Source organism: Anomaloglossus baeobatrachus, chromosome 8 (genome assembly GCF_048569485.1).
Source record: "Anomaloglossus baeobatrachus isolate aAnoBae1 chromosome 8, aAnoBae1.hap1, whole genome shotgun sequence".
NCBI classification, from domain to species: domain Eukaryota; kingdom Metazoa; phylum Chordata; class Amphibia; order Anura; family Aromobatidae; genus Anomaloglossus; species Anomaloglossus baeobatrachus.
The window spans coordinates 236,767,894-236,782,691 of NC_134360.1; positions in this window are offsets into that span (position 1 = coordinate 236,767,894).

A 14,798-nucleotide genomic window follows, 5' to 3' on the forward strand; every position below is an offset into this window, starting at 1 on the left:
CAATTGTTGATGGTTCTGTGCTCATAGAATATCCTTCCCCTCGGGAGCACATCACCTGGTTACACAGGGCAATATGCTGCCGATAAGATTGTTTGAAAATATCGAATGAGCGAGGGCCAGTGGGTGATAAAGGTCATGGGATGGGTACACGTTGCATTTGGGGAGCATTTATGGGATATGTTGGCACATTTGCAGTGCCGAATGGGCCAGGAATGGTCGGTCTGCCCTTTTATACCCAACCATGGATGATTAATATCATGGGAACCCTTCAAAAAGATACATTGTATAGTCTACTGTATCCATTCACATGGACACATTGTATCTCCTGGGTCCGGTCGTGGTTTGATAAGGCTGTGATTCCAGCAGGGGTTAGCTGTTCAGGGATAATCCTCCAGTGTAAATCATTAAAGCAGCAGAAACAGGACTGAGGATCTCACGCTCCAGAGGCTTTCATAATAAATTCAGTCATGAGGATGATTAACAACCATGGAAGGTAGGAAGCTGCAGGGCCATAAAGCACCGGCCGGGAACCCCCAGAAAGACAGACTCTTTGAAGTAGGAAGTGTCTGTGTGATTTGGGGGGGGCGGTGGAATATACACAGGACCTGGAGCCCTTTGATGCTCCAATGATTCAGAAGTCTGAAGTAGAGAATGTTTACCCTGGAAGTAAACAGCCGGATACATTGTTGGAAGGAGCTGGTTTAAACAATTATTTCATTGTTGGACGGACCCTTTCCTGCCCTCCTGGTAAAAATTCCCTGCAGCATTCAGAAAAATCATATCGACCTGTGCGGCCGCTATGGGGCCCGTGTGTAATGGGGCCCGCGTGTAATGGGGCCCGCGTGTAATGGGGCCCACGTGTAATGGGGCCCGCGTGTAACGGGGCCCGCGTGTAACGGGGCCGTGTGTAACGGGGCCCGCGTGTAACGGGGCCCGCGTGTAACGGGGCCCGCGTGTAACGGGGCCCGCGTGTAATGGGGCCCGCGTGTAATGGGGCCCGCGCTGCTGCAACTTCTCGCTATTATTTGCAAGGTTGATTTTTTAGAACAGTTCTTCCAAGATCTCCCACCTACCCAATCAGCACCCTGCTGTGTATAGACGAGGGGCATCAACCCCGAAATAACCGTTTTTATTTATAGACGTCTTTTGGGCAAGACTCCAGTTTGGCTTATATCCCTGGTCACGTTGCAAGTCCGGAAAAGGAGAAAATGACTTAAAGGAAATCTGTCAGTAGGATCAACCCTCCTAAGCCGTGTATAGGAAGCTGAATAAAGTGATACCTTCATATCTGCGATCCGATGTCTTATTCCAGACAAATCCAGGTTTTCCTTAATATGTAAATGAGCTGGACATAGAGAATCTGCCTCCATAGCTTATTTTCAATAAAAGGGGAAGTTACCAGTGTGAGACATGTACTGACTGACAGTCTGCTCTCCTGATCTAACTGCAGAGCTGTGACTGATTATAACTAACACAGTACAGCATAGTATAATCGTATAGTATATATAAGTAGTATATAATAGTATTTGTTTAGTATTTATAATTATTATTATTATATAATGAAACAAATAGTATTTTGTTTCATTATAAACACATTTTCAGTTGTCTTCATACATTATACTCCCCTCCCTCCTACTGGCTGCTTGTCAGATGGAAGCTAAAGCACAATGAGAGGACACCTGCAGCTGCAGATGTGTTTGCAATAAGACAAAGCTCAGCTCTGCTGTGTTAGTTGCAATCAGGCACAGCTCTGCAGTGAAATAGTGAAATAAGGCAGCAGACTGTCATTCATTACATGTTTCACACACTAGACACTCCCTCTTTCATTTATAACTAACTCTGGAGGCAGATTAATAGAAAGTTAGTACATTAAGTTTCCAGTGTGAGACATGTATTGACTGACAGTCTTCTCTCCTTATCTAACTGCAGAGCTGTGCCTGATAATAACTGACACAGTACAGCAGAGTATAACTTTGCTTCATTATAAACATATTTTCAGTTGTCTTCATACATTATACTCCCCTCCCTCATACTGGCTGATTGTCAGATGGAAGCTAAAGCACAATGAGAGGACACCTGCAAATGTGTTTGCAATAAGACAAAGCTCAGCTCTGCTGTGTTAGTTGCGATCAGGCACAGCTTTGCAGTGAAATAGTGAAATCAGGTAGCAGACTGTCATTCATTACATGTTTCACACTGGACACTCCCTCTTTTTCTTATAACAAACTCTGGAGGCAGATTAATAGAAAGTTAGTATGTTAAGTTTCCAGTGTGAGACATGTATTGACTGACAGTCTTCTCTCCTGATCTAACTGCAGAGCTGTGCCTAATTATAACTAACACACATTACAGTAGAGTTTAACCTTGCTTCATTAGAAACACATTTGCAGTTGTCACCACACATTCCTGTCAGTTCTGCTATTACTGCCTGCCTGTCAGATCGAAGCTAAAGCAGTAGGAGAGGACACCTGGAGCTGCAGATGTATTTGCAATGAAACAAAGTTTAGCTCTGCTGTGCTGTGTTAGTTGCAATCAGGCACAGCTCTGCAGTGAAATAGTGAAATCAAGAGAGAAGACTGTCAGTCACTACATGTCTCACACTAGTAACTCCCTCTTTCATTTATAACAAGCTCTAGAGGCAGATTCTCAGAAAAGTTGTATGTTAAGTTTCTAGTGTGAAACATGTAGTGACTGACAGTCTTATCTCCTGATCTAACTGCAGAGCTGTGCCTTATTATTACTAACACATTACAGCAGAGATTAACCTTCCTTCATTATAAACACATTTGCCGTTGTCCTCGCACATTGCTGCCAACACTGCTGTACTGCCCTTTACCCCCCCTTCTCCATATTAGCTGCCTGTCAGATGGAAACTAAAGTACTATGAGAGGACACCTGGAGCTGCAGATGTGTTTGCAATGAGACAATGATCTTCTGTGCTGTGTTAGTTGCAATCAGGGACAGCTCTGCAGTGAAATCAGGAGAGCAGACTGTCAGTCATTACATGTCTCACACTGGTAACTCTTATCATTTATAACAAGCTGTACAGGCAGATTCTCAGAGTTTGTATGCTCTCCCTGTGTTTAGGTTGGTTTCCTCCGGCTCTTTTCCTTTTGGGGAAGGTTTGTGATAGACCAGATTCTTGTGTAATTTTTTGTCCAGTACATTGCACTTTTCTTTTCCTTTTTGCACAGTGGTGAAGAAAATCCCAATCTCAGCCTTCTGCTGACCATTCAGTGCCATTGTTGCACCGGTCCCCCTCTTCTGTCTGCGTCTGTCCCCCGTCCTACACAGTAGCTGAATGACTTCACAATGAATAAAGCTCGATGCCTAGAACCAGATTCATGAATTATATGGGCAATGACATTGTAAGCAATTCTGCTCTTATTCCAGAAAGTAATAAAAAGGAAAAGTCGCATTATGTTATATATTTCCTCCTCCGTTTGCAGGAATACAAAGTAATCATTTTACAAGCCAAAGTGTCACTTTGGCAGAGCGCTTTAAAGTCTCAGCAAAATCCAGCAGAGATGGCATCGACCTGCCTGGATTTATTCTAACAATTTAGAGGCGAGGAGGCTGTAAAGCCGCTGGGTTATACTGCTCCGGGCCAAGCTCCTGGAAGCTGGAATACTGATACTATGTAACGTATGGTACCAAGCGTGTGCCGATACAATCACAGCACTGAGCACTAAAAAGCCAAATAAATGGAGAAGTTAGCTACGTCCTACCTTTCTGACATCACGGTAGAACTACACTGCCCAGAATATAGGAGGGAAACCCAGAAACCAGTTCTCACGATTTCTCTGTGCAGAGCATCTTGCAGACTAGAAGATGCTCTGCTGCATTTTCCAGAATTACATTCCTGACAGTTACTATTCCTCTGTGCAGAGCATCTTGCTTTTCCATGTTGGTGCTGATTACTCAGGTGTAATTGCTCAGGCTTCTTACTGAGCATGCTCGCCCAGAACTTTGAAAGTTGTATTTTCTGGTTCTGCAGTTGTGCTGTTGCCTCTTCATGTGTTCTGATTTTTGTGTTCTGACCATGGATTGTTATTTGACTTTTCTCTGCATGTTCCCTAGTCCAGTCGTGACCTCCTGTCTATTGACCTCAGACCATTACCTGACCACGTCTCTGTTTTCTCCCTGAACCTATTACATGCCTTCCTGGAATTCTGACCCTCGGATATTGACCTGACTACGTCTCTGTTTACTCCTTGTGGTCATACGTGTCCTCTCATTACCAGACCCCGGATTTCCTGACTACTCTTCCGTCCATTCTGCCCGTAAGTAGTGACTGCATCACACAAGTGTTGAATTTCCTTGCAGCACCTCCGCAGGAGAAGTGTGGTATTACACCAATCTATAGCATTCAGTGGTCTCTAGTGGACAAGCCCTTCTGTATCCTCAAGGACATGCAAGCATATAAAACCTGTCTGGTTAAGCAATAATTCCTCTACGGTACATATATTGGTCTTTTAAAACCTGCATTAATATATTGATAAAAGATGATTAAAGAATTCCTTTCTTAAGGGTACTTTACACGTTGCGACATCGCTAACGATATATCGTCGGGGTCACGACGTTAGTGACGCACATCCGGCGCCGTTAGCGACATCGCAGCGTGTGACACCAAGGAGTGACGATCAACGATCGCAAAAACGTCAAAAATCGTTGATTGTTGATACGTCGCTCCTTTTCATTATATTGTTAGTGGTGCATGGTTTTTCGTCATTCCTGCGGCAGCACACATCGCTGTGTGTGACACCGCAGGAACGACGAACATCTCCTTACCTGCCTCCACCGGCAACGAGGAAGGAAGGAGGTGGGCGGGATATTCCGCCTGCTCATCTCCTCCCCTCCTCTGCTATTGGACGGCTGCCGTGTGACGTCGCTGTGACGCTGCACGAACCGCCCCCCCTTAGAAAGGAGGCGGTTCGCCGGCCAGAGCGACGTCACAGGGAAGGTAAGTCCGTGTGACGGGTATAAGCGATGTTGTGCGCCACGGGCAGCGATTTGCCCGTGTCGCACAACCGTCGGGGGCAGGTACGCTCGCTAGCGATCTCGGTACTGATATCGCAGTGTGTAAAGTGCCCTTTAGTTTCATTATGGAACAGGTGTTTTTCCCTTAAAATAAACAATTATACTTTTTATTATAGAGATCTGCTGTACTCCTCATGATAAAAGTGCACTAGGGGCGTGTCCATGAGCAGTGACTGCTTCTGAACACGCCCCCAATGCACTTTCAGCCTAATTTGCCTATGGCTTCTAGGCTCGATTTTTCATGACCGGAACATCATATCTTGACAAAAAAGTTATAATTGTTATCAGGGGGGCAGTTATGTCACTACTTCCATAAATCAGGCCGTGTTGACAGGTTCCCTTTAAGTGCAGTTCGTAGCACGACTAACGAGCAGAATATGCTGTGTACACTCAGCATTAGTCATATGTTGCTTTAAAACTTCAGTAAAAAATATATTTGCCATCTGTTTAAGACATCACAAAACACAACAGTACACACATTACACAAGCGCAGTCTATGTCCCCCTGAGTCACCGCTGCCGCCCTCCCACCTACCACACTGAGGAGAGAGAAAGCTGTTCCCTCTTACTCACCGTTAGATAATGTGCCATGTAATCGCTGCCTAATTACTAAAAATCTGTTTCATTTTACACCCTAAACACCAACTATTCCTCTGCTATACTATGCCTGGCCTTGTGCCAGGATTACACAATGCAAACTGCAACATTGTATCAAAATGTATCAAAATGTATCAGTGATCAACAGAACATCACAAACATCACCAGTGAACCACAAAGTGTAAGGCTATGTGTCCACGGTAGAATGTACCTGCAGATTTTCCTGCATGAAAATCCGCGACTTTCGCGGCAAATCCGCACCTTTTTTTTGCCGTGGATTTGCCGCGAATTTGCCGTGGATTTTGATGCGGATTTTTTTTTTTTTTTTCCCCATTCTATACCCAAAATCCGCACCAAAATCCGCAACAATAATTGACATGCTGCAGATTTTTCCGGATCAAAATCCGCGGCAAATCCGCCGCGGAAAAATCCGCAGCATGGACACAGCATTTCCAAAATGCCATTGAAATGGCTTGGAAGTGCAGCTGCTGCAGATTTTCGGAAAATCCGCTTTAAATCCGCGGCAAATCCGCGGCAAAATCCGCGCAAAATCTGCAGCGTGGGCACATAGCCTAAGCGTCTCGCCAGAAAACGTTTGTCCTGCAGACATTTCGGAAGCTCTGATCGGTGGAGGTCCAGGGTCAGAAATGGAGGGGCAAAGATGCTCAGCCAAAAACTGAGAGACGCCATAGACTTTCCTCAGACCTGCTTCTATGGCAAAAGATTGTTTGGTGGTGATTGATACATTTCATGTAGGGTTCTATCCAGAGGATAAACTTCCATTCATTTATTCCTTATTATATCCATTCCTGGAAAAGTTGATTGATGACTATTGTGTCCATCAATAAAGCACCAGATGTTACAATCCAATGGGCCATACACTACAAGTTCTATATCTGTATGGAAGAGGGCAATAAGACATGGGTAATCAAAGCCTCTATCAATAGGAACCCACAAACCACAGCACTTTACATAGGGGGGGTGAAGAGGCATATTATGGTAATTATACAATATTATGATATTGTCACATGGTGTTTGGCTGTAAACTCGCCGAGTATTATGGCGGCATCTGGCGCTGTTCACATTGCAGTAATGACACTCCTCACTATGCCGCCTTTGATGCTTCTGAGTTACATAGACAGGCTCAGGCATCAACCAGCTGTGTGCTCATTAGTGACCGGGCTTGCAGGAGTTAATTTCTGCTAGCCTGCTGGTTCCTCATGGATCACATGTTGTGGGAGACATATAGTCACTCCCCACCTTTTTAAGATGATGGAACCTGTCTTCCCATGCTAACTGTAGCTTTTGCTAAACCAGACTGTGTACTGTTGTATCCCAATCCTGCTGGTGATTGTTTTAGTTTGTGCGTGGAGTTCTTGTGGAGTTCTCCAGTTTGTCTTGTTGTTTCCTCCCTGCTATTATTTTCCTCCTAAAGGCCCTGTCACACACAGAGATAAATCTTTGGCAGATCTGTGGTTGCAGTGAAATCATGGACATATTGTTCCATTTGTACACAGCCACAAACCTGGCACTGATTGTCCACAATTTCACTGCAGCCACAGATCTGCCGCAGATTTATCTCTGTGTGTGACAGGGCCTTTAGCCTTTTTTCTCTTATACCTCTGTGTGTCTGCCGTGAGATAGAGATTTGGTTTCCCCTGTTTTTCTATTTCTGTTGTCTTAGATCACATATTGTGGGAGACATATCATAATCGCTCCTCACCTTTTTAAGATGGTAGAGCCTGTCTTTCAATGCCGGCTATAGTTTTTGCTAAACTGGACCATGTGCTGCTGTATCCAAGTCCTGCTGTTAATTGTATTACTTTGTGCATGGAGTTGTATTGGAGTTCTCCAGTTGTCTTGTTGTTTCTTCCCTGCTCTTATTTTCCTCCTAAGCTCTTTTTCTCTTATACCTCTTTGTGTGTGCTGTGAGATAGAGATTTGGTTTCCCCTGTTTGTCTATTTCTGTTGGCTTTATCACTCCTGCCCCGGCCCTCCCCAGGGGTTATTAGATCACTTCTAGTCAAAAGAAGGGCCAGGAAGGTGGCCCAGATATCCTCACCATCAGAGGTAACTCTGGGATTAGAGAGTAGCTAGGGTTCCCTAGGGTGAGGGCTGGTCTAGGAGCCCCTGTCCCCTGCTCTCCACCTATACCATGAGAGATATATTTTTCTAAAAAACTGGATAGTTTTGGCATTCAAGAGTTTGGGAAAGCTGGATGACAACTCATATCAAACAAACAAAATTACAAATATGTAACGAAAAGTTGAAAATTATGTACTTAGTATATCAAAACCTAAGCTCTGTTGGCCGAGGACATGCAGGATCTAAAAGAGATCCAAAGTATAAAGTCTTTGTGCTTCTGGAACATTTACAGAGAATGCAGTAAGAAATCTTTTTGCAAAACAGGGACCCCTTTCCTGATATACGCTGTAAAGATATGGGGTGCAAAACTTGTAGCCACGTCCATAGGCTTGTGTTTAAAAAGGTCCAAATATCCCTGAAGTGTATGTGATGGACGACAATACTGTAGATCAAAACTCCTGGACCCCAATGGCAAATCTGTCACAATTTCTCATTTCTGTCCTCTTACATTATTATTCAATCGCAAATATAGTTACATGATGACATTGTACCCATGTGCAGTCACCACTAGGGGGAGCTGAGATTACTGTATTGTGGAATTTAATGCTTCCTAGTATGCAGTCAGCTCCTCAGCTCCCTCTAGTGGTGACTGTAATGTAGTGACCCCCATCCTCATTTAAGACTGCCCATTGATGTCTCCCATAATGAAAACCTGGTAGTGTTGCAAGGGACGTCAAGTGCACAACCGTCTGACTTATATTGCGTGGTGATTTAGCTAAAACACCAACATGCTGACCTGAGTCTCAGTTATAGGTTTTCATTTTCCCCTACATTGGGGGGGGCGGCACTTTCCACCACCACTTCTGTGGCATATACCCGGCTCTGCTACATCACCATTAAAAATCCCTGAATTGCCTGACTACTCTCCTCACCAGAAACCACAAACTCTGCTACATCACCTCGGATTTCATGACTCTGCTACATTACCTCGGATTTCATGACTCTGCTACCTCACCTCAGATTTCATGACTCTGCTACATCACCTCAGATTCCATGACTCTGCCACATCACATTGGATTCCACGACTGCTACATCACCTTGGAATTCATGACTCTGCCACATCACCTTGGATTACATGATTCTGCTACATAATTTTGGGTTCCATGACTCTGCTACATTACCTCAGGTCTGCTACATAGTTTTGGGTTCCATGACTCTGCTACATCACCTCAGGTTCCATGACTCTGCTACATTACTTTGGATTCCATGACTCTGCTTCATCACCTCAGGTTCCATGACTCTGCTACATTACTTTGGATTCCATGACTCTGCTACATCACCTCGGATTCCATGACTCTGTTACATCACCTCTGATTTCATGACTGCTACATCACCTTGGAATTCATGACTCTGCCACATCACCTTGGATTACATGATTCTGCTACATAATTTTGGGTTCCATGACTCTGCTACATCACCTCAGGTCTGCTACATAATTTTGGGTTCCATGACTCTGCTACATCACCTCAGGTTCCATGACTCTGCTACATTACTTTGGATTCCATGACTCTGCTACATCACCTCAGGTTCCATGACTCTGCTACATTACTTTGGATTCAATGACTCTGCTACATCACCTCTGATTCCATGACTTTGCTACATCACCTTGGATAGGAGAAAAAAACTGTGGAGAGAAAGCGAAAATAGGGTCTTACCCCAATATGTACGGGGTGGGGAGGGGGGAGTAGTATTACTCACCAGATGTAGTTGTGAAAGTCACAACTACTGTAATCGCGTGTAAAACTTGACTACGGCTGCAGCCACCCACACGGCAGATAACAGAGAAGAGTAGAGAGGGGTGTTTCAATGCCGCGCCAATGATCACTGTTCAGATGTCAGATTAATGTATCTTTATTATTTGCATAGGTCTACGCGTTTCAGGATACTCGGCTCCCTTCCTCAGGACCGTCATGCACAAAGAAAAACATCAAATCACTGTTTTTCTTTATGCCTGACGGTCCTGAGGAAGGGAGCCGAGTCTCCTGAAACGCGTAGACCTATGCAAATAATAAAGATACATTAATTTGACATCTGAACAGTGATCATTGGTGCGGCATTGAAACACCCCTCTCTACTCTTCTCTGACATCACCTCGGATAAGATGACTCTGCTACATCACCTCAGATTCCATGACTCTGCTACATCCTATATGACTCAATTCATCCTAGGACTACTCGACATCGTAACTGTCTGAAGTCACAGGAAAGCTGACGCTATAAGACCTGTGCCACCAGGTTAGATTCACCTAGCACATAACATCCATATCTATGCTGGGGGTTTGGAGCTCTGTGTCAGGAAACGTCTTGTACACAGATATATTGGCACTAGAACTGATTAGTACAGAGGTGTGGATATTTGGTGGTCTTTTAGTGATGTCCGCATCACCCCGGGTCCAGCGCCGGTCTCTGGACTTTATATTATTCTTTACGGATTTTATTGCATTTTACGGCCCCAAACCACATGTGAGAATAATCTCCGGAGCTGTTTCCTATTATGTGGGTGCAGATCACCCCGCCACGAAGATTCCTCCACACCCCAATATGTCCAGAGGCGTCCGGGTACCACTCTCCCCTCGAAATCAGGCAAATCCTGGCGCGTCGATGCCCGCCGACCTGGCTTGTTGTGTTGTTTCTGTTGCCAGGCGACATGAATGTTTTTACTTATGGAGATCCCAGGGCAGCGGCGCAGCACATGTGCACGTACAACGCTCCTTTATGAGCAGCACATCTGGTTTGGATTCTGGACTTCAGTCCTTTTCTTCAAGGTGCGCAGTAAAGTGTAAGGTCTCAGTCCAAGACGTCTGCAGATTATGCTGTCATCATTGTCATAGTTACATTCTGTGAAAATGTGTCTCAGCTGTCACTTGTTGTAAGCAAGATGCTGTCCTGTACAGTATGGAAACTGAGAGCCAAAAGTGGCCAATAAGTGGGGAAAAGGAATTCCTGGAGACCTGAAAAACCTGACAATTCAGGACTGACACAATACAAGACAAAGGATTATTCAACTCTGACCATCACATACAACACTACATTACTTATCCTCATCCTTAGTTACATCCTGTATTATACTCCAGAGCTGCACTCACTATTCTGCTGGTGCAGTCACTGTGCACATACATTACTGATCCTGAGTTATATCCTGTATTATACTCCAGAGCTGTACTCTCTATTCTGCTAGTGCAGTCACTGTGTACATACATTACTGATCCTGAGTTACCTCCTGTATTATACTCCAGAGCTGCACTCCCTATTCTGCTGGTGCAGTCACTGTGTACATACATTACATTACTTATCCTGAGTTACATCCTGTATTATACTCCAGAGCTGCACTCACTATTCTGCTGGTGCGGTCACTGTGTACATACACTACATTACTTATCTTGTACTGATCCTGAGTTACATCCTGTATTATACTCCAGAGCTGCACTCACTATTCTGCTGGTGCAGTCACTGTGTACATACATTACATTACTGATCCTGAGTTACATCCTGTATTATGCTCCAGAGCTGCACTCGCTATTCTGCTGGTGCAGTCACTGTATACATACATTACATTACTGATCCTGAGTTACATCCTGTATTATACTCCAGAGCTGCACTCACTATTCTGCTGGTGCAGTTACTGTGTACATACATTACATTACGTATCCTGTACTGATCCTGAGTTACATCCTGTATTATACTCCAGAGCTGCATTCACTATTCTGCTGGTGCAGTCACTGTGTACATACATTACATTACTGATCCTGTACTGATCCTGAGTTACATCCTGTATTATACTCCAGAGCTGCATTCACTATTCTGCTGGTGCAGTCACTGTGTACACACATTAAATTACTGATCCTGAGTTATATCCTGTATTATACTCCAGAGCTGCACTCACTATTCTGCTGGTGGAGTCACGATTGAAACATTGAAGTTTTATATTCCTCTTATGTAATAATAGAGTGACCATAAAATATGTAAACAAAAGATAAAAGTAAATCTAGTAAAACTCACATATAGTTCTCCGCCTGAAAACAGACATCCATGTGAAGGTTTAAGGCCGGGTCGGGATGTATAGAATCTGCTGTGAGCCGGGTGTAATCACTGTGATCTGATTGTCTTGCATGTGAGAATCTGATCACAGGTGCGGAGAAGACGCAGACATTAATTTCTCCATCTTCTCCATTGTCTGTGTATCTGCGTATTCTGGACTGTATTGATGTAATCCGAGTGCAGTGTGATATTTCACACACGCCTGTAGACTTCTATGGCTGCGTGATCTGATATATGCAGCAATGTTGGTTCGATAACCATCAGGGCGCCCTTGGGGGTGTTATCCGGTGGTGTGAACGGGCTCTTACAGCATGGCGGGCTTCCGTTCTCATTGTCACAATCAGGTTAATAAATGAAACAATGTATCAATGATTAGAAACATTTTAATGACATAATAAAATAATAATTTAGAAAAAATAACATCCGACTAAAAACATCCAGACACAGAAAGATGAAAAACGATGAAGGATAAAAACGAATCGACCGCTGCATAAATAAGTGCGAGCAAATTAAAAACAGCGCAATAAAAGATGAGGCTCTTTATGGCATTAATCTCGTAAATGCAGAGGCCGGGAGCGCTGGGCTTGGCCGGGAGCCATGGAATTAACTGAGATGTATCAGACGCTTCATCCTGGAGGACCCCAGCCCTCTGCCGCCTAATAATCTACTGCCCAGAGGATGGACTGAGCGATGGGCCCTGTACACATAGATGGCGGTGTCGCGGGCGGAGGAGGGGACGCCGCGCTCTCCCACTGCTCGGGTCCGGCTGCCGCTGCGGCTGCTGCGGCCTGCTGCTGCTCGGTGGCTCGAGCGATGGGCCGGATCCTGGGGACTCGAGCGGCGCTCCTCGCCCGTGAGTGAAAGGGGATTGGGATTCGGGATAGTTTATTGTCCGTGACGCCACCCACGGTTGTGGTGATTAAGTGGACACCACCGCTGCTCTGTCTGGGGAGCCCGGGAGTGATGGTACGGAGCAGCCAGTTTTTGATTTGCCCCTCCGTGGGTAGGGGTCTTGGTGCTCCCGGGGCCCAGTGATGGGGTTGGTATGGTGGACAGGCGGGTATGGGGCCTGTGGGGGTGCAGGGGCGCAGGGGCAGCGCTGTGCCGCACGACACGGAGGTACTCACTCAGCCAGTAAACACGACACAGTTCTCGGTAAACAAACGGCTGGTTGGACGGGTCCCTTGGACGGTTACGGTGCTGATGTTCCCTGCAGTTAGCGGTGATGGTCTCTTCCCTGCACCTATGTAAAGTCTTTTTGGTAGCGATGGGTTCCCACCGGTTACCCGCTCCCCGGCCTGGACATGAGCCGGAGGAGCCCCTCTCTTGCCCGCAGGCGCTGGCCCTGGGAAACTGGTGCCTTGGCGGTGGCGGTGTCTCCCCTTAACGGTCGGACTGTTGCCTTCAATCGGGACTTGGTTGTTAGGAGACAGAGGTCCCCTTCACTGACGGATTTGGCAAATTATGGCGACTCCTAGCCTTGCCGGGATCCGAAAGGCCCCTGCCCTGGTGCTGACTGTTCTTCGTATACTGCTCCGGTACCGCCGGGCCACTACCCGTCCGCGGTCCTTCCAGCAACCTCCAAGCAGTCCCCCTGCAGACTATCACCGCCGTCTGCTGACCTTGCTGTCTCAGTCCGGGGCACACACCCGGACCAACTTCAGGCTTTCTTAACTGTCACTTTCCCTTTACTTCAGCTTCTCTCCTTAGCTCCACTACCGCTTCAACTCCTTCTTCTTTCACTTCCCTAACTTCACTGCCTGGTTCTCCCGCCTCCAGGGCTGTGAACTCCTCGGTGGGCGGAGCCAACCGCCTGGCCCACCGCCTGGTGTGGACATCAGCCCCTGGAGGAAGGCAACAAGGATTTTAGGTTAGCCTAGGTGTACCTGCCGGGAATGTGGGGTGCATGTGATGTTGTGACCTGTGACCCCTGGCTTGCCCAGGGCGTCACATTTCCCCTTAGCAAAACGCAGACCGTCCTCGGGCTGCCCGTCCAACACCGGTTTTATTTTCCTTTTGTTTTTCTGCAAAGGTAAAAAACGGTAACATATATACAAGTAGAAAAACATCATCCCACATCGGGAGGTTCATTTCTTAAAAGTTACGGTTTTTAACGGTTAACGGTTACGGTCTCCGCTCTCTCCCACCCAAGTAACCTGGCCCTGATGCTGCCCCTAAAACCCAGGCAGCACCCCTTGACCCCAGTCCTGAACCAGTTACCCGAGCGGGATCTGTCCTTCCCCTCCAGAGGGTAGCCACCGGTTCCTGTGGTGGCTGGGCCCCAGCCTGCTCTGCTGTGGGCCCTCCCTCCAACCTGCCTCTCCGGAGGCGGTAAATGCGGAAACGGTAACACAACTTATTTACAAGCCACTAGCGTCTGTGTTTGCCCTGCAAATTCACGGGCTTGTCCATAGGAGTTCCTATGCAAACAATTTTTCAAGCGGTCCCCACGGGGACAACGGTGCCGGCAACGGCCGGTTTCAATCACAGGAGAATCAGATGACTTTTCGGTTCCATTTCACTTATCATCATTTTCAACTTTTAAACAAACACACTGATGGTCCCAACGGGGACTGGACAACGGGGTTCCGCTGCCCTACTCAGAGTCTTCGACTTCTTCTGGGGGAGGAGGTGCAGCACTTACACGGGACTCTTGGCTGCCTCTCAACTTCGCATCTAGGGCAAACCACCCCCTCTCTCCACAGTGCCGGGTGTACTGCACGATGTCGCCTGGCATCAGGTTACGACCGGGATGCTCCTCAGGCAGGTGGGCATTCACATCCCGCCGGGCTATAAACACTTCGGCCTCCAGGCCCGGTTCATATATAAACCCATAGCCCCGGCGGACATCAAACCGCCTCACCTGCCCTTCGTACAGCGGGCCCCGGACACGGAAAGTTGCCTGACGGAGGCTCTCTTTTTCCCGGATTGCAGGGGCCACCAACTCCGCCTTCTTTCTTTCCCGTTCACCGATTTCCAG